The 19,900-nt window shown below is 36.8% G+C and overlaps 1 protein-coding gene and 1 long non-coding RNA gene across 3 annotated transcripts in view; one reads left to right on the forward strand and one right to left on the reverse strand.

Annotated features, from left to right (window-relative positions):
* LOC127415963 (uronyl 2-sulfotransferase-like) overlaps positions 1 to 19,900 on the forward strand; it is a 79,692-nt gene that overhangs the window by 11,007 nt on the left and 48,785 nt on the right. The gene's annotated exons all lie outside the window — the stretch shown is intronic.
* On the reverse strand, positions 4,793 to 5,828 carry LOC127415966 (uncharacterized). The gene is made up of 3 exons (XR_007893026.1): positions 5,705 to 5,828; positions 5,379 to 5,547; positions 4,793 to 4,954 (listed from the first exon to the last, which is right to left on the reverse strand). It is a non-coding gene; the product is annotated as an uncharacterized LOC127415966 (long non-coding RNA).

Here is a 19,900-nt window from a genome sequence, read left to right on the forward strand (position 1 = left end):
ATACTTGTGTGACACACGACGCATGAGTAGATGCATTTTTAAACGCAAAAGCTGCATATCTTTCAGAATGTTATTTGCGTACCCCCATTGTCACCTCACATACCGTACGCGTACCCCAGTTTGGGAAACACTGGTTTAGGGTAAGGATTTAGGATAAGGACTGTTTGTTCACCTCTCATTTGTTTTTAGGACACTATTGGGAAGGTTTAGGTTAAAGTTTTAGATTAGAAAGGTACATTTTACTCATTAAAAACCTCCATCTCATATTCACCTTAAATACCTTGTCTGATTACAACTCCATTTTACTCACATTTGGTGCCCCCCTCTAGACAGAAATGTGTAACAAAGCATGTAATTTTATTTTGCTATAATGTTGCCATGGTCACAAAATTTTCATGAGATCAAGCTGAATAGATGAGCACTCATAATTTTGAAGTGCACAGCACATACAGAGTATACAGTATATTCATTTAATTAAATCCCAGCTTATAATCACAAGGGGCCGACCTGCTATTCTGGAGGTGGGAAACTACCATCAAAACACACAGAAACTGAAAGAGCTTCACATATCACAAAATATAAACTCCATTTAAATGAGAGGAAAAAAAGACAAAAATATGTCACTTATGTAATATCCACAGTAATAATAATAATAATATATCAATGATATAGGCTATTATATTTAAGCAATATCTCACATCTTGTGCAGCAGTTCATTTGACAAAAATAAACCTAATTTTGCATTTTGGATTGTGCTGAGAGGATCTGTAAAAAAGCACTTAATTTGATAAAGAAGAATGCATTGTTTTGTGAAAAACAAATTGTTCTATTATCATTTGATTAAAGTTTTGATGAATACATTTGTTTAGACACCCTTTTGATGTAAAATTGAATTAAACTGCCGAATATGAAATTCAGAAAAATAAAATTGAAAACACAGAATTTGTGAGAAAAATAAACATAAACATAAAAATAAATAAAACAGATTTCTTAAGGCCCTAACTTTTATTGCATCTTTTTTCCATACAATGAAAGTGAATGGTGACTGTAGTTGTTCTGATCATTCTGATTAACATTTCTTTTTGTGTTCTGTGGAAGATAGAAATTCATAGGGCATGACGGTAAGTAATGATGTCAATTTTCATTTTTGTGTGAACTATTCCTCCTAAACTCAGATATGCCAGACAGTCACATATTTTGTCAGTGGTCTGTCAGTGAGGGTCTTTTGGGTGAGAGTGATATGCTAGGTGTGGAATTTCACATCTGCACGGGTTCCTTCTTTGAAATGAACATCTTGCAACACATTTCAAACTGATTCTTTCACTCAAACCAGATGTTGAGCTAGACATATTAGAGTTGATAATAATATGGCATCAAATTTTATGATGCATTATTATCATAGTTCTAAAACACTTATCTATAACAAAGATGCTTGAACTGAAATACTGTTTTCCTTGCAAAGGTTGATGAGGGCACAGCTGGCATCACCATCAGATGGTGGGTGGTACAGTCAGTGGTACTTTGGGCGGGGCACAGTTGGCAGTGTCAGGAACTTTGTCATTGAAGAACATTCCTGAAAACTTGCTTTTTTGGAGTAGAAATTCATTTCACAAGTTGCTTGACATTACTTTCCCCCATTCCTTTGTTTTGTTGCTGTTTTTTGATTATCATGATTTTTCTCAGGGGGGCATTTAGATCAGAATAATTGTAGCATTCTGTGTGGTTGTTGAACTCTCCAGTGATGTGATTTAGAAGAATCCTTCAACCACAAGATGGAGAACATTCCAGTTATGTCATCCTCTCAGTTTTGCCCAGCTTTATTCTGAGATTATAATCAACTACCTTCCAAGTGTTTCCCTTTTAGCTTGTCTAACATTGTTAATGCTTTTTGAAAAAGCTAGTCAAATGTGTTCATACCAAGGAGGTCAAAAATACCTAAAGAGAGCTATCTGTTAGCATTCTCATTCATCTCAAAGGCAGTTGATTGGCTGGTGCATGTAGTCCTGGAAGCACAACCTGCATGCTGCCATCTTTGCTTCATGTGCACTGACTCACCCTCATGCTTTCTCAAAAATGACTTTCTTCTGCGGAACACAAACAAAGATATGTTGAAGGATGTTAGATGTGTTTTCCACCATAGTCAATAGGAATCAAAACTTTCAAACTCCAAAAAGGACATAAAGGCAGCATAAAGGTAATCCATACAACTCAAGATGTTTAATCCATGTCTCCTGAAGCGATATGATCACTTTGTGTGAGAAACAGACTCAAATTAAATTCGTTATTCACTATAAAGATAAAGAAAGTAACATACGTTTGTGACAACAATCAGGCAATTGTGAAACATCTAATTAAATATATTATATGAATATAATAAATGAAATATATATGACATTTTTGCTGTTTATATGTAGCTTGCAAAAATTTATATCATGCTACTTTTGAATGCCTATTAAAGGAGAAACATGATAAAGTCCTCTGGTAGATCACTGTTTAATGTTGGGAATGGCTGCCTTTGCCGCAATACAATTAGCAAGCCAGCTCTGTTTTACTAATTTACTGCTTTTGAAAGAACAGAAGTACTTGCTTTAAAATAGCAACCTTAAATATACACTAGGCATATAGAGCAGGCATGCCCGACCCATTGTGTGTAACCGCTGTGCGCTTGTTGGGAAAAGTGTACATATCTGTGTCTGTGTTGTATGTACATGCCACTGAGCTTTCATGTTTTATGTTGGCCGAGCTATGTAAGCAGCAAGCTGGTTGTTTTCAATTTTTCATTTTTCCAAAGTTGTGTTTGGTGTCTTTTGGTTCAGTCATACTGTCCATTTTCTCCAGCATGCCACATTGGGCTTGGGTTTGCATTGTCTACACTTAAAATCCTCATGATTACAGGATCAACTCAGAGGGCACTTTGTTGTATTGAGCTTGGTGTTAATTCAGATTTAATGAGTCAATTCCATAAATGTAGTGCTCAGTTTATAGGTGAAGTGTATATATTTTTCATTGTAAAATACTTTTTCCTATCCCAGCTTAAAATGCAGAGACAACTATAAGTAAGCCATTCTTGTATTGATTTCCATGAAAAGTGTAAACACTGTGGTTCTCTTGAGCTTTCAAAAAATTGCTCCGTTTATCTCAGCATTTCAACCAGCCCATATTTTGGGCCAATCTGTTTGTCTTTCCAACATTTTGGCAGACAGGCTTGTCTTCGGGAAACCTGCTTGAAAACCATTATTTTTGTAATTCTATTTTGTGGCACTAAAGAAATTGGAAAGAACAATTAAAAGAATATTCCAAGTTACACTCTCAGAAAAAACAGTACAAAACTGTACCTTTTAGGGTACAAGTGCCCATCAATGGGGTGGTACCTTTAAGGGGACCTTTTTTGTACCTTTAATTGAGGAACAAATTTGTACCTTATAACTTTGTACCATTTAAGAGGCAATTTTGTACCCTAAGGTACAGTTGTGCACTCTACATAGAAGATACAAAAATGGACCTTATTAAAAGGTACAACTTTGTATCTTTAGGGTACCACCCCAGTGACAGAGCCATTTTGATCCTTTAGGTGGCAAAAAAGTACCTTATTGACACAGGTTTACAGATATTCAATTTTATTTATAAATCTCTTTTTACAAAAAGAACTACATTAAGTTCATAACTTTGCACATCTCTCAACAGCAGGTGTGGATCAGTAAGTATTATAACATACATTAAACAGTAAATACACTACATACAATACAATATAAAGCAGTCATTTAAAATGGGCATTAAATGACAAACATTAAAACACTGTAAGAGTTATGTTGAAATGTGAAAAACACAAACATTGTAATATAAGTCATATAATTCATCCAAGTCTATAAAGTCAATTCAAAATTCAATCTCAAACATACAGAAAATAAAAACCAATGTTTAACATTGACATATAGCTTATTAAAAAGGCTACATTGGGGGCCTGGGTAGCTCAGCAAGTAAAGACGCTGACTACCACACCTGGAGTTGCAAGTTCAAATCCAGGGTGTGTTGAGTGACTCCAGTCAGGCTTCCTAAGCAACCAATTGGCTCGGTTGCTAGGGTGGGTAATCACACTGGGTTAGCCTCCTCGTGGTCGCTACAATGTGGTTCTCGCTCTCAGTGGGGTGCGTGGTGAGTTGTAGCGTGAAGCCTCCACATGCGCTATGTCTCCACAGTGACGTGCTCAACAAGCCTTGTGATAAGATGCATGGATTGACTGTCTCAGATGCACAACTCGAGGCAACTGAGATTCGTCCTCTGCCACCTGGATTGAGGCAAGTCACTATGCCACCACGAGGACTTAAAGCACATTGGCATTCCAAATTAGGGACAAAAAAATTAATACATGCACTGCACCTTTTTAGGGTTACAGTATAGTGCAGTTTTTTTCTTTAGCAGGAATACCAAGTGCTAACAAACAATTTGTCATCAACAACATATGTATCTAGTGCCTGGTAATCAGCCTCCTCACCTGGTGAGAGGACAGTCCAGTCTTCCTCACATTTCACACAGTATGAAAAGAAATTACTGAAAAATTTGCTTCATGTGCATGAAAGAGACCTATGTGTTGGATAAACTTAACAAGTATGAATGTTCTCCGAGAACATTTTGGACAACAGAATGGGTGAGGCATTTTTGGTAGATGTTATTATAAGTGGTTAATGACTCTGGCCACAGGGTAGGCAGAGGCTTGTCACCATCCACCGCAAGTTTCAGAACATACCGCTCAAGAAATATCAGAGTATTCTTTAAGTGAGATGGATATGCCAGGTTGAAGACAAAGTAAGAACAAAATGCAGCAAGAGCCCCTTCAACCACACCGCTTGCCCTGCAGATCTCCAACCCATCAGCTCTGACCACTTCTTGTAAACACAGACTTCAGGTCAGTGACCTCTGGTAGCTGAACAGTTGGATATGGCAATGATGGTTCATTCTAAATGACAGAGCACACATAAGAATTTCTCTCAGTCAATTTTTTTTTTTACTTAATTATGGACAGACACAAAATACTGTATATGCTTGAATAGTAATTAATATTCACAATATTCATGTATATATGTGGCACAACTCTAAATGCAGTTTTTAATTATTTTTACTTTTTAATGATCACATACATAAAATTAATAAACAAACAGAGGATCATATATGCACCTCCCCAAGCATAATTAAATTTTCAGGTTTCTCCCTGAACAAGGATGGCAACATCAGGAGAGCTGCTTTGAAATCAATAACTAAAATATAAGACACATAAATATGTATGAATCCATCCAAAGAAAGACTAGGATTAATTAAGAGGATAAAGACTGAGGTCAATAGCCAATTACCGGAATCAATTATCAATAATCAGAATCAATTACCACAATGATCTTCAGTGAGAGATTCTTTGCTTGTCTCCTTGTGCAGCTTTGCTAAGGGAGATTTCTTTTGAGCAAGCCGTAGCACACTAGATGCAATGTTTCCAAAACCTTCTCAAAAGCAGCGGCACACATTAAGCGATTTATACAGGAAACCAGTTTCTTGATAAAGCTGCAAATAGTTAAGAAAGACACAAAAATCATAAGCAATTTCCTGTCAAATTATGTAATTTTATACAGTTTCAATGTCCCATAAGTTAATGCTAAGGCTACATCTATATTAAAGGAAAAGTTCACCCAAAAATGAAAATTCTCTTATGTTTACTCACCCTCATGCCATCCAACATGGCGTCCTCTTCTCCTCTCACATCAAAGTCCAACGACATCTTTGTTTACAACTGTTTTGGACTGTTTTCGCTTGTAAACAGTGCTTGGTCTGTGTATATTCCCCTTATATCATATGAACAACGCATATCACTGTATCACTAGAAATTATTAGATGGATACCTGTAAAAATATTTTAATGTTAGTTTAGCATTATATGTTAAATACCAAATTTAGTGTAAACCTTTAATACTTTGGCACCATTATTAAGAATATTTACATCTTAAACTGAGCAATGCTTTTATACAGTTTTCTTATGATTTTGATTTGATCTGATGCAGAAATATTGCATTCGTTTCTGTCCAGCTTAGTCTGAACATCTACAGGGAAATTGGGGATTTCAAAAACTCACTCATACACACACGCACTCTCTCTTTCACACACACTCTCACACACACTCATACAAAACACTCTCTCTCTCTCTCTCTCTCTCTCTCTCTCACACACACACACACTCACACACACACACTGATATACACACATACACACAGTCTCACACACACTGATACACACACACACACACTGATACACACATACACTCTCTAACCTGTATAACCACTTTACAAGACTATGAAATAAAGTTGAAAGACATTGCCTATATTAAGACATACAGTTGTAAATATACTAAACTGATAAAGATAAGTATAAGCGTACCAAATGTAACCTTCATGGGGCCCACTTGCCCGCCAAAACTTAGAACAGCAAGCGCCTTAACACCAAAGTGCAATTAAAAAATCCTTTCGTTTCAGCGCCTCTCTTATTTGACTAATAAAGTCATTTTATTTGAGACAGAAATTGCCAGAACTGATTTTTTTTCTGTTGGCCTTAGTTATAAGTTCAAGGTTATGTGCCGTTAACTATTTGGTTGAGTTTAATACCAAGCTTAAATAGTGGTCAACACTTTAATTCCCCAAGGACGTTTCAGCGTGTAACTTTTATACTCACCCTCAAATTTCTTCCTCTCCTCTTCCGTGACTTCTATACCGAACCGAATTAGCTGCTTTATTAAGTGAGCTGTAGACATCTTCCCCAACTACATTCAAGCAAGATGCCGGTGCTGTCGGAACGCGGCTGAGGGAACCGCAAAGTGCGAATCTCTCTCACTGATTGACTGAACGGACAGGCACGAGCCAGCGACATTTTCTTAAAGAGACCACAACCATATTAATATTACGTGCACAATATTTAATAGTTAATAGTTTTTTTGCATAGATTTGTTATTTTAGTCCTTTTTATATTCATACTGTTGGCTATTTATGTACTTTGTTTCATTCAGTTTTTTTTTTTTTTTTTTTTTGTAAAGGGTATATAAATAAAATATACTTTATGACATATTCTAGATAGGCCTATAGACTTTTTTTGTTACAAAGGTACAAATATGGACCTTTAACATTGAAAACTAAAAAAGTGTACCTTTCAACCTCGTCTGGGTACATAATTGTACCCTAAGGACTTATAGTGTACCTTTATAGGTACAATTATTTATTTTGTTCCTCTGGGAACAAAAATTTACCTGTGCAGTACCTCTTTTTCTGACAGTGTAGGCTCTTAATCGACAGCAGTGAGGCGCTTACAATGGAAGTGAATGAGGCCAATTTTTGGAGGGTTTAAAGGCAGAAATGTGAATACTTTTATAAAAGCACTTACAATTCTTCTGTTAAAACTTGTGTATTATTTGAGCTGTAAATTTTTTTAAGTAATTGTTTTTGCAGTTGTTTTAGAGTTTTGGAGTTTACAGCATTACGTGGTCATGGCAACAAAGGATATAACTTTACAACAGAAAAGATTAGTAAGTGATTTTATCACACTAAAATAATGTAAACATGCATATTGTTAACGTTTTGTGGCAATACTTTTGAAACAGTGAGTATTTTAATGTTTACAGATTGGCCCCGTTCACTTCCAATGTAAGTGCCTCACTGTAAAAAAATGACTATTATTATTTTTTTTTTAAAGAAAACGATTTTTGTCATAATCAGTATTATGCCACAAATTCTGTCGATTAATCCTAACTTGTATTAAACCCGGAATATTTCTTTGAACAAAACATTTAATTGACAGACCAATGGAATTGCTTTATTAGAGTGTCAAATCAGTTTACTCTTTTGATTCAATCCAATGTGTTACCTGTTAAGAATCATCTCACTGTGAGATCAACTAAGTGACCGAAAATCCTCAAAGAATCTGCATCAACTCTAAACCACGACATCTGTCATGTCTGTGAAAGTTCTGGGTTTTCCACAGTGGCTATTTCAGGCAGCACTTAAGGGATTCTACAGCTACTGTAACAGTGTTCTCTGTGGGCTCAACTTTATACTATGCTATGTTCATTTATGTGAATGTGATTTGCAGTTGTCTGATTTGCAGTAGAACTTTAGAGCAGTTGCATTCAGACTGAAAGGTCATGAACTGCAGGATGTACTATTCTTTGGAAAAGGATGTAGCTTGTAAGTTGACTCAGGGATTGGTCAGCAATGTCATATATTTTTTTTTTTTACATTGAGCAATATTCTGATTGATTACGTGGAACTCAAGCACATAGAGACTCTGAAAAAACCACAAACAAGTTTGCATCGTATCAAGTGTAGTAATCTTGCTTCCTGTCTAAACATTTACACTCATTTACAAGCTCAAGTTTGCAAGCCTGCATGACTTGTTTTACAAGTGATTGCTTAATTTTTTACTAACTGCAAAGATAGACAGTTTTTTTATGTACTCATCAATGCTTTAAAAGTGCTATGATTTTTTTTTTGTTGCTATAATCAAACTTTGTTATCTTTCTTTACAGATCTAGAGAACTGCCACTGTGGGGGTGTGGCTTAAAATGTACAGCAATTATGTATTAGAAGGCGCTTTCACACAAACAGCCTATTCCGTAAATTTAACAACAGAATGGTCCAGTCTTTCTTAATGCAACAGAAATCACTGCACATGTTAGCATGCTTTGAAATTCACGTCAGTGCAATTTAGCTGCAAAAAGCACCATAATATAGTATATATTAGTAAGTATACTTTATTGTGCTTTTCTGTCCTTTTTGAAGCTTGGAAGCCCCAGTATCCATTCACTTTCATTGAATGGGAATGAGATTTATAATGTTCGATCTGTGTCATGTGAGGCTGTGTGTGTGCGTGCGTGCGAGTGCACATGTCGTATGACTGCGAGGCACCTAGCACTTGGTGACTATTTGAAAAATTCCTATTTCTGTGATAATAACACTTAGTGTAATCTTTCCATGTTTGTACAGTATATGTGTGTGCTGCAATGAGCTGACAGAACATTCAACTAGAATTTGGAAACATTGTTGCAGTGTATCAAATAATGTTTACACTTGTGAGTGTGTGAAAATATGTGAGGAAAAATTTTACCTTTGGACTCGTGGCATACATGCAACAGAAAACAAAAATCACACTCCCTCACAGGATGTGATTAATGAACCAAGGATTTAGAAAAAATTTGACAAAATTAGGAGTAAAGTCAAAGAAATGCATGTATGGAGGAAAGGGTTGACAGATTCTTCCAGACTCAAGGAAACTGTGCCATGATGAGAACATTTTGTTTCTCCAATGTTTATACCTTCTCTTCCAAACATGTGTCTGCTTTTTCCACAGTTTTCTTCTTTTCAAACCAAGTCATACTCTTAACTGCTCTCTCTGTCTTTCTCCACCTTTTCATATGATTTTTAATGGCCAGTGTTGATACACTTTTAGTTCAGCTCTCTGCTACAACATAAATTGAAAGGTTATTGTCTTATCACCAGACGTATATGAGCTGTGACTTCAGCATAGTTACAACCCCCCTCCTTAAATAGTTTTGACAACACGTCCATAAAGACTCTTTTATAGGCCTTAATAACTTCACAATTAAACATTACCGTGTCCTCCCTAACATAGTGGCTAGAGATGAAAGACGGGTCCCAGATCCCAAACCACCCACAGCAAGTCTCATCTCCAACGTCGCAGGCAGAATTTCACTCTTTGTTTTGACTTATCAGGGCTTTTGGGCTATTTATTTGAGCTGTAAATATGCCAAGTAAGATAAGTCCTTGTTTATGACTCCATATCCGATGCTGCGCCAAGTCAAATAGTGAGGAATGTGGGCCTGCTCAGTACTGTTTTGGACTTTTTTGTATATAGTTTTATTTTACTGCTTTCTTCATGCTTGTTTTCTTCCCTCTCCCTCTGCAAACAACAACCTTCATTTCAACTGGATTTGTAATGTTGAAATTTGACTTGCATTGGGTTGGATGCGTGCCCAGAGGAGACCTGTGAAAGTGACACTTCAGAAATTGTAATGCTATTAACAGTCCTTTTGTTTTGTTTTGCATAATTTTTTTATAGTTTTATATTTCATACATCATTTATTTGATTTATGTTTTCATCCTAAATCCAGCATGATTCCTTCATTTGGGATTTTGAGAATGAGTCGCTTGACAATGTTAAAAAAGAAACATACAGTGGCTTAAAGTATTTTTACACTGCAATTACACTTAAAAATGTATGAATTGCATTGCATTAGAAGAAATGTCAAAGTATCATCTGCAAACAAATGGTGCTAGAGCTTTTCTCAGAACTAACTTTTCTTTCTGTTTCATCACATTAACTATGGACATGTTCATTTCAATATTAATCATATAATAAATACCACTATATATATTTAAATAAAAACCATTTGGTTTGATATTGGTTATATAGATTAATGCAAAGACATTCATACATTTGTAAGTGTGGCACAAGTGTCCAAATGCTATTTGGGTCCAGTGTACTTTATATACATTTGATGGTGTTAAGTTCAGAAGCCATTTTTCAAACATTTGGGACCCTGCAGTAGAGTCTAGCTCATCTGTGCAAACTAAACATAGTTTCTTAACCAGGAGGAAAAAAGAAAAAAACTCAATGTATCATCATTTAAAATCTTCATAAGCTTGTTTATCACATTTTAGCTTTCATTGATTCAGTTATTTGCTTTCTCAACCACTTTGCATCAGTTTCTGTTTGTGGTTGAAAAATGTATAGTTTGGAGGAGGAACGCATTGGATCAAATGCTGGTACTTAAGTTTAAACTTCTATTGAATCATGGACAACATCCATAAATACTTGTAAAGATCCAGCGGTATACTGAGGTTAAATGCTTAATAAAAGTGTTAGTCCTATATGACAGTTTGCCAGTATACTTGGGGCCTATATAAACCCGTTCATTATGCTGTAATCATGCGTTTAGTTCCAGTACAGACCTGTTGCATACAGCGGTTGGACTTGAACATCCTCTGAGCTCTGCTCCAAAAAGAACTTGGCAACAGGAAAAAAGTAACTTTCTGTTCCAAGAAAAAGAGATTTTGGACAAAGGCTGAACTTGGGCCAGAAAGGTACAGGAGGCTGGGAGGGGGGAGGCAGTGATCTAGTCCATTCTGACCCTGGAGGTGTGACTCTGATCTCTGGAGAGATTCACACCATCTCATATTCATCTGACCATGATCTGGGTCATGAGCAATTGGGAGTTTTTGAATAGGCCAAAGGTCACTCAAGAGGCTGTACTGAACTTGTTAAGGTGAGGAGAATTTTAAAGAGATCGTTTACCCAAAAATGATAATTCTGTCATCATTTACTTACCTTTGTGTTGTTCCATACCTTGATTTCTTTTATGGAACTCAAAAGGAGATGTTTGGCAGAATGTGAGCTTCAGTCACCATTTACTTCAATTGCATATCCCCTCCCCCCCCCAGTAAACATGAGTAAATATGGTCAGGATTTTCATTTTTGGGTGAACTATCCCTTTCTAACACTTCCTGCCAGAGAGTCAGAAACAGAAAAGGAATCCATCATATCTCCAGGCATGTAGTCTTGTACTTCACAAGGCTTCTAGTCCGAGGTTCAAGCTTGTTCATTTCAGTGAAGAATTCCATCCTAAGTCTAAGGTTCAGGCAGTGGCCAGTGTAGTATCCCATGTTTTACAGTTAGAGTTAGCAGTAGTTCATCCTCTGTGAAGTCCAACGTAGTTGACTGAAGTGATACAGACAGTGATGATTGAAGCGCCTCTCATTGTCTGGTTAGTACATGTTGCAGTTAGTGGTCATCATTCAGTGACCCATAGCAGTGGGAGTGGACATCGTGCTGGACCGGAGCTGGATTAGGCAACCTCTGGATATGTATTCCGAGGATGAGACAGAAAATTAAATAGATTAATAGTAGCGTAGATGCCATTCAATAAGAATATAAGAAGTGTTTCCGGTTCCGGCAGACTTGACTAATGCAGCATAACTATGAGCTGACAGATAAATTTGGTGTATGCCTGGCTAAACAGATGTCTTTATTCTAGACTTAAACTGAGAAAGTATGTCTGAGGGTCGAACAAGGCTAGGAAGACTGTTCCATAGTTAGATTAGGCAAATGTATTTCTCTAGAAAAAGAAAAAAGAAATTGTGCTCAAAAGTTTGCATACCCTGGCAGAAATTGTGAAATTTTGGCATTGATTTTGAAAATATGACTGATCATGCAAAACAAAAACTGTCTTTCATTTAAGGATAGTGATCATATGAAGCCATTTATTATCACATAGTTGTTTGGCTCCTTTTTAAATCATAATGGTAACAGAAATCAGCCAAATGGCCCTGATCAAAAGTTTACATACCCTTGAATGTTTGGCCTTGTTACAGATACACAAGGTGACACACACACACACAGGTTTAAATGGCAATTAAAGGTTAATTTCCCACACCTGTGGCTTTTTAAATTGCAATTAGTGTCTGTGTATAAACAGTCAATGAGTTTGTTAGCTCTTACGTGGATGCACTGAGCAGGCTAGATACTGAGCCATGGGGAGCAGAAAAGAACTGTCAAAAGACCTGCATAACAAGGTAATGGAAATTTATAAAGATGGAAAAGGATATAAAAAGATATCCAAAGCCTTGAAAATGCCAGTCAGTACTGTTCAATCACTTATTAAGAAATGGAAAATTTGTGGATCTCTTGATACCATGCCAAGGCCAGGTAGACCAAGAAGGATTTCAGCCACAACTACCAGAAAAATTGTTCGGGATACAAAGAAAAACCCACAGGTAACTTCAGGAGAAATACAGGCTGCTCTAGAAAAAGACGGTGTGGTTGCAAACTTTTGAGCACAACTGTATATGTATGTGTATATGTGTATATATATATATATATATATATATATATATATATATATATATATATATATATATATATATATATATATATATATACCTCCTTTTGTGAATTTTGACATTCAAGGTATTATTAACAGGCTGGAATTTTGCAATCGTAGTGAACTTGATAGTTTATAGAGAGATAGAAGGTCACTTAAATACTGAGGAGCTAGATCACTCAAAGCTTTTAAGCAACTAACAGAATTTTAAAGTTAATTCGAAACTTAACAGGTAGCGACCAATATGATCATATTTCTTGGTTCTAGTAAGCACTCTAGCTGCTGCATTTTGAACCAACTGGAGCTTATTTATTGAGCCTGCAGGACATCCACCCAGTAATGCACTACAATAAACTAGTCTTGAGGTCATGAACGCATTAATTAGTTTTTCGGCATCAGAAATAGAAAGCATATGTTGTAACAGCACTATTTCTGAGGAGGAAGAACGCTATTCTAGAAACATTGAAAATGTGATTTTCAAAGGACAGATTTTAATCAAATATAACACCCAAGTTCTTTACTGTAGAAGATGACATAACAGTACAGCCATCGAGAGTCAAATTAGTCTTGTATCTTATTTTTAGAGGTTTTTGGTCCAATAATTAAAACCTCTGTTTTATCAGAATTAAGTAGAAGGAAATTTCTAGCCATCCAATCCCTGATATCATTGATACATTTAGCTTAATTGGAGAATTGGGAAATTTCATCAGGTCTAAAGAAAATATAAAGTTGGGCATTTTCTACATAACAGTGAAAACTAATTCCATGGTTTCTGATAATGTCTCCTAGGAGAAGCATATAAGGAGAAAAGTAGTGGCCCTGAAACTGAGCCCTGTGGCACTCCGTATTTAACTTTAGTTTGATCTTGCACTTCCTCGTCTACACAGACAAAGTGGTAAGGAATGAAAGAGGAGGACACTATAAATACAATATGAGAGAGAAAAAGAGAGAGGAAAAAGGCTAAAAATCATGTTTTCAAGTGCAGTATAAATGACTTTCGTCCGGCCTGCATGCATTGCCATGCCAAATGTTATTAATCTTGAAAGTTCATTAGAATTTGATGGATCTGAATTTGAGCTTTCTTTTGGAAGTCTCTATCTCACATAAATTTACAATCAGATATAAACACAATTAATGGTGCACTCAGTATTTTTAAATGACATGAAGACTCAAGTCATATCAATAACATCATAAAGTTCCTGGAGCTGATCTTCTTTAGACAGGACAACATAAATGAAAAATACTGAGTGCACATTTAAACAGTGGTAATAAATAGTTGGCTTGAAAAGTTGTTCCTTTGCATTGGAGCATGTCAGGAGATGTCAAGCAGAAATTAAATAATCAGCTCTATAAGTAGTGTTGTAAATTATATAAATACATTCATTATTCTTTGAAGATTTGTGTTTAGTACAGCAGTTTTAGAATTGTATGCTTTTCCTTGTTCCTTGAGATCTGCTGAGCTGGCAGATGTGAGGTTTGTAGAACAAGCATGATATATCTATTTATATCCAACACCACCCAACATATTTTCACTGTAAATTTATATTTATAAGGCAAGTGGTTTTCTTGAGAGGGTTACTGATATCTGCTAACAAAATAAGGAACTGTTTTTGTGAATCATAAAAATGTCATCAAGGTTCCATGCAGAGAGGATTTCTGCTACTAGTGATCATGCCGTTTATGGATTACTCTTGTTATGACCTTCCATGTCTCTTTCACACAAACTACAGACATCAGATACCTTACCTGTGTGTGCTTCAGACAGGACAGGCATGTCTTTGCCCAAAGTTCTGGTAGCAGTTGGAAATGTATTCCTCTGTTTGTATCCAAGTTTTTTCTGAGAGCGAGATTATGACAGTCAGATTTATACGAATAGATTCACTTCACTTGTACACACACACTCACTCCTGACACACATTATCTTTCACTTCCTGTCTGCTCTCTGCCTCAGAGTCTTTTGGCAGTAGTTTACTGGAAACGCTTCCTAGATGGTGTAATAACAATTGCGTCTCTGAGCAGATGGACATGCAGAGCAGCATAATTCTGGCGGTGTAAATGTATACAGTAAATGTGTGTGGGCATGTGTGGACATTTTTACATATGGTTACATTTTGTATATCGGCTCAATATTACGAGTCTTATTTTGATAACTTTTTTGAGATTGAGGAATTTTCTCTCTCTTACACACCAAATTGTTAAAAGTGTGTGTGTGTGTGTGTGTGTGTGTGTGTTTGTGTAGGGGTGGGGGGGGGGGTTCTCTGTGAAAGGGACCCCCCCCCCAAGAGTTCTGACTCAATTCGAACACTGAAGTAGAGTATTATTTCAGAGTATTCCAGGAGTATTAGGAGGCCAGACACATTATATTGATAGAGGCCACTCATTGAAAAATTAATGGTAGAAATTGTAATGCTCAATTTGGCGGCTACAGGAAGGGAAAATCATGTCTTTTAGTTTAGTTTTTAGATGTCGCCTATTTTTTTATCTACAAAATTTTAGATTCCTCTGTTGTCCAAATTTAGTGCTGATTATACATATTATTGAAATGTAATATTGAGAAACAGTTTTGGAGATTTTTGTCTTTCTCTATTCAAGTAGATGTAGGAACTGTAATGAACTGTTTTTTTTTTTTTTTATACCCAAAGTACCCTATAAAATAAGTTTTTCGATAAGAAGGTTTGGTTAGATTCGGTCTAAGGTGTCTCAAAAAACCAGTGAAGAATTTTTTTTTTTTTTTTTTTTGAGTGGGTTGTGGTCTGCTTTAATAATCCAATGTTTACCAGGAGAAGCTGCAGGGAGCTTCAGTCCATCCAAGAAAAGTAAACTGTTCAGTTTACCAATAACAATAGGAGCATTCATATCACTTAGAGCAGGGGTGTCAAACTCAGTTCCTGGAGGGCCACAGTCCAGCAGAGTTTAGCTCCAACACTAATTAAACACCTGAAGCAGCTAATCAAGGTCTTCAGGAGTGCATTTTGGAGCAGGGCTGCAGCCCTCCAGGAACTGAGTTTGACACCCCTGACTTAGAGTGAGAGACTCAAGTCCCAAGTTCAATAATTTTGAGGTTATTTTTAGTTGATCCTGTCTTGTGTGTTTTTCAGGATGACATCTGCCTGACCATATTTGTCAGACACCCACTGTAGCCAGACTGTAGTTCTTTATGCTACGTATGCAGAGAAATGTAGCATTCAAAAACAATGATGGGCTTGTCACTTTTCGTCTAATGTGTAATTATTGTTAGGCATGCAAAGGAGAGATGACATTAAAGGGAGGGAAATGGAAAATGACAAGCTGTGACAAGGAGTAGGTGAAATGAGAGAGGAAAAGAAGCATGAGGTAACGAGACACAGCACTATTAAAGGTGCACTCTGGAACACAATGAAATTAAGCCACATCTCAATGGAAATGCCACAACATAATTCCACTGTCTGAGCAGTACTTTGAAGTCATTTTCGGATCATTGGAGGTACATACCAGCTCACTTTGTTAAGTGCTCAGGACAACCCATACCTGGTTGGCTTTCTTTCAGAACTCTTATTGCAGATAACTTCATCAACATTTCCAAAGGTATCAAAACCATTTATATTCAATAAGACATTCCTAGCATACATGGAGTGTCTTTGGTTTAATTTCGTGGTGCTGTGGCTTTTTCATTGTGCTGTGGCTTAATTTAATTGTTTTGTGGCTTAATTTTGTTGTGTTTTCATCTTTTATTTGCTTTGCTAATTTGATTGTGTTGTGCACTTCTACAATGACATCCGTAACTGAAAAACCCTACTTTTGCTTGATTCTGCATCCAAGTACTCTACAGTAGGTGTCAATAAAAGTCCAAGACGACTGCCATATTAGACAGCACAAGATAAACACAACATTTTTTGCACATTTCAGCATATATGACCATTGTATATACTCTGTATTTTCACATATTATTTGCACTGTAATCATTATCTGCCATTTCTAGCTTATTCACTGTCAAGGACCTTCTGTATATTCTGGTAATACTGTTTAGTCATTTGCACTGACGGGTCTACCATTTACCATATTGCTATTTGCTTTTCTGGTTGGATTCTTCTATATTGGCTCTGTACCTGTACTTGGCACAATGACAATATTGTTGAATCTTATCTAATCTTATCTTGAATCTAATCAAAAATTGTCTGAGTACACCTTTAAAGGTCAACAAAAAGAAGCATTTCAGCCTCTCATGTACATCACAGATAGACAAAATAGATAGATATATATAGAGAGTGAAATAGTATGTATATTTAAAGAACTGGTTGGGTGGAGCGGTTCTTTGGTCTCTTGCCCTTCACCGTAACACCACTCCACTATTTATACCCAACACCACCCAACCCAAATGAGAGGTTTGGGATACAGTATCTCTGTGTGTGATACATTATACATGTTGGTGTAAATTCTTCTGTGTCGTTGGTTGTACAAGGGTGATTGTGTGTTTGTGTGTGGCGCGGTCCGTGTTTCTGTGATGCCTAGCTTGCGTTTTTCGTAAACCATTCCTGACATTCCTGGCAATGGAGTACAGTCTCTGCAGTGCGTGTCCTCTCCCAGCACAAGTGTTTCAGTGGAGAATGAGAACATGTGTCTGGTGAAACTGGAGACATTTTCAACACAGCCACACTGAACATGACTTTTTATATGAATGTCCATCCAAAATATCTTTCCATCTCAAACAGCCTGGAAAACAGAGATATTTAATTCAGAAGTCTTTCCAATGCGGCCGTGCTGTGACTTCTGATCCGTAAACACAGCATAGTTTCCATGCAGCATAAGTAAAAGTTTGCATTAGTCTGTCATAAACTACAGGCTGAGCAAACATGGTCAAACTTAAATGATAGTTCACCCAAAAATGAAAATCTGTCTTCATTACACAAACCTCTATGACATTCTATCTTCCGTGGATCACAAAAGGAGAAATTCAGCCAAGCGTCTCTTATTTGTGCTCCGTTGAAAAAAGAAAGTCATATGTGTTTGTAACAACACAAGAATGAGTAAATGATGACAGAATTGTATTTGTTTAGTGAACTATCCCTTAAAAGGTGCACTTAGTAATTTTTTTAACGTCGTCTTTGACTTACACTGACACTTAGGGGCGTGGATGCATCATCATTTAAACACTATAGATTTCAGTTATCAGTGCCATTGTAGAAATGTACTATTCAGTCAGCCATGATTAATTTAATCCAAGAGTGAAAGTGTCCAATAACAGGACTGTTACTGAGATTAAGCGAGTTGCATTCGGCTGGTCATGTGATCCTAACAAGGCAGCCCACATGAAAAGACCTTCTCAATGTAGTTTTAAAGAGCTTTATAACGTTACTGATATGACTGGAGTCTAAATCTCATGTTATTGCTCATGATGTTTCAAAATTACTATTAATTTCTCTAGGAATAATATTTTTAATAAAGAAAAAATAACTGAGTGCACCTTTAAGAGCCATCCATCCACTAGAAGATATAGCCCTGAAATAGCAGTACATTGCTATCCATGAAAAATAATGAGATGTAAAGAATTGTGCACAGTGGTATGGTGGGAGGGTCATGGCTGTTACTATATCATGGATTTTAGCATGACTGGGACACTGTATTGACCAATCAGCATTTCAGACAGGAACTATCTGTTTTATTATATTGTATATGAATGCTCTAATTATAGAGTAAGCATCCAGTCAAAACTTTCACTTGCTCATATGATGCAGATGACCTCAAATGACCGGAAACTCCCCTCCAAGTGGTAACATGCTGGGCCAGACCGCTGTAGCTCCAGGGGGACAGGAAGTCTGCATGAGAGGAGGACTTGGCCTGCAGCCTAGATGTTTTTCTTGATTCTAAAAACCACCTCAAACATGCAGACATGAATACACACTGCGTACTACGCCGTACTGGGGCCAGGTAAACACCTTCGGCTTCTTAGCCTGACTGTACACAGACATTAAACACACTCTCACACAAACACCAACAAACATGCTGAGCCAGTCGGAATCCTATATTTGAGACGAAAATTGATTGAAAGGATATTAGTGACATTGCAGACAGAATTTGAGTAAATGCTGTCTTTTGCAATTTTGTCCCTATGACAATGAAATTTAGCTGTTTTTCTTTGTATATCAGTGACCAACAATGCAGGCTTATGCTTTCACTCACAACATCATTTACAGAACAAGATTACTTGCATATACAGAAGCAGTTATTGTGATTGTGTTCCTCATATTTTCATTTTGGTGGCATAATGCAAGAGGAAAGAAACTTTAGGGATCCTAGATAAAGTTCTGATGGTAAATTTTTTTTACTGAGGTAAAAGATGCGAAAGTCGCAACAGATAATTTTTTTTTTTTTTAGACAATTTGTATTAGGGATGTGCAACAGTGGTCGACTAATCCACTAGTCGTCTAACAACTGACTAGTCTATTTCTTGGGGTAGACTACTAACATTAATATTTTAAGTGGAGGTGGTTTTAATGTGAGACGCAATTCTCAAATGTGTTGGGCCTCATGTATTCAGATAGAAGACAAAGGCAGGCCTAACACAGTCGTAAAAACCTAACTCAAGCCCCCACATTCCAAGTCGTAAATCTTACTGATAAAAATCGCGCCAAAATCAAACAAAGGGAGTCCAAAACAGACTACAAATCCATGAAGCCTTGCTCACTAAAGGATCGAACTCTCAACTCCTATTGGATGAGGCACACAACAGAACGTCACCTCAAACCATGACATCATCAGGAGTTGAAATACCTTTGAAATGCTTTCGTGATTTGCTTCCAGCGACTTTGTTTGCAGTGTGTAGATGCAGTTTCATCGCTGCTCTCATGTGCAACCTTGTGGCACAAGGAAGTAATGTCCGACTTGAAACTGTAGCCATACAATCTCCATCTCGCTGGACGAGTTGAGATTACTCTGTGTTCAACCGAACACTCTAACGGATCCGAAGGAGACCGCCGAGCAATTCGCATCTTCATCCGTTTGCCTA

Source organism: Myxocyprinus asiaticus, chromosome 25 (genome assembly GCF_019703515.2).
Source record: "Myxocyprinus asiaticus isolate MX2 ecotype Aquarium Trade chromosome 25, UBuf_Myxa_2, whole genome shotgun sequence".
Taxonomy (NCBI): Eukaryota; Metazoa; Chordata; class Actinopteri; order Cypriniformes; family Catostomidae; genus Myxocyprinus; species Myxocyprinus asiaticus.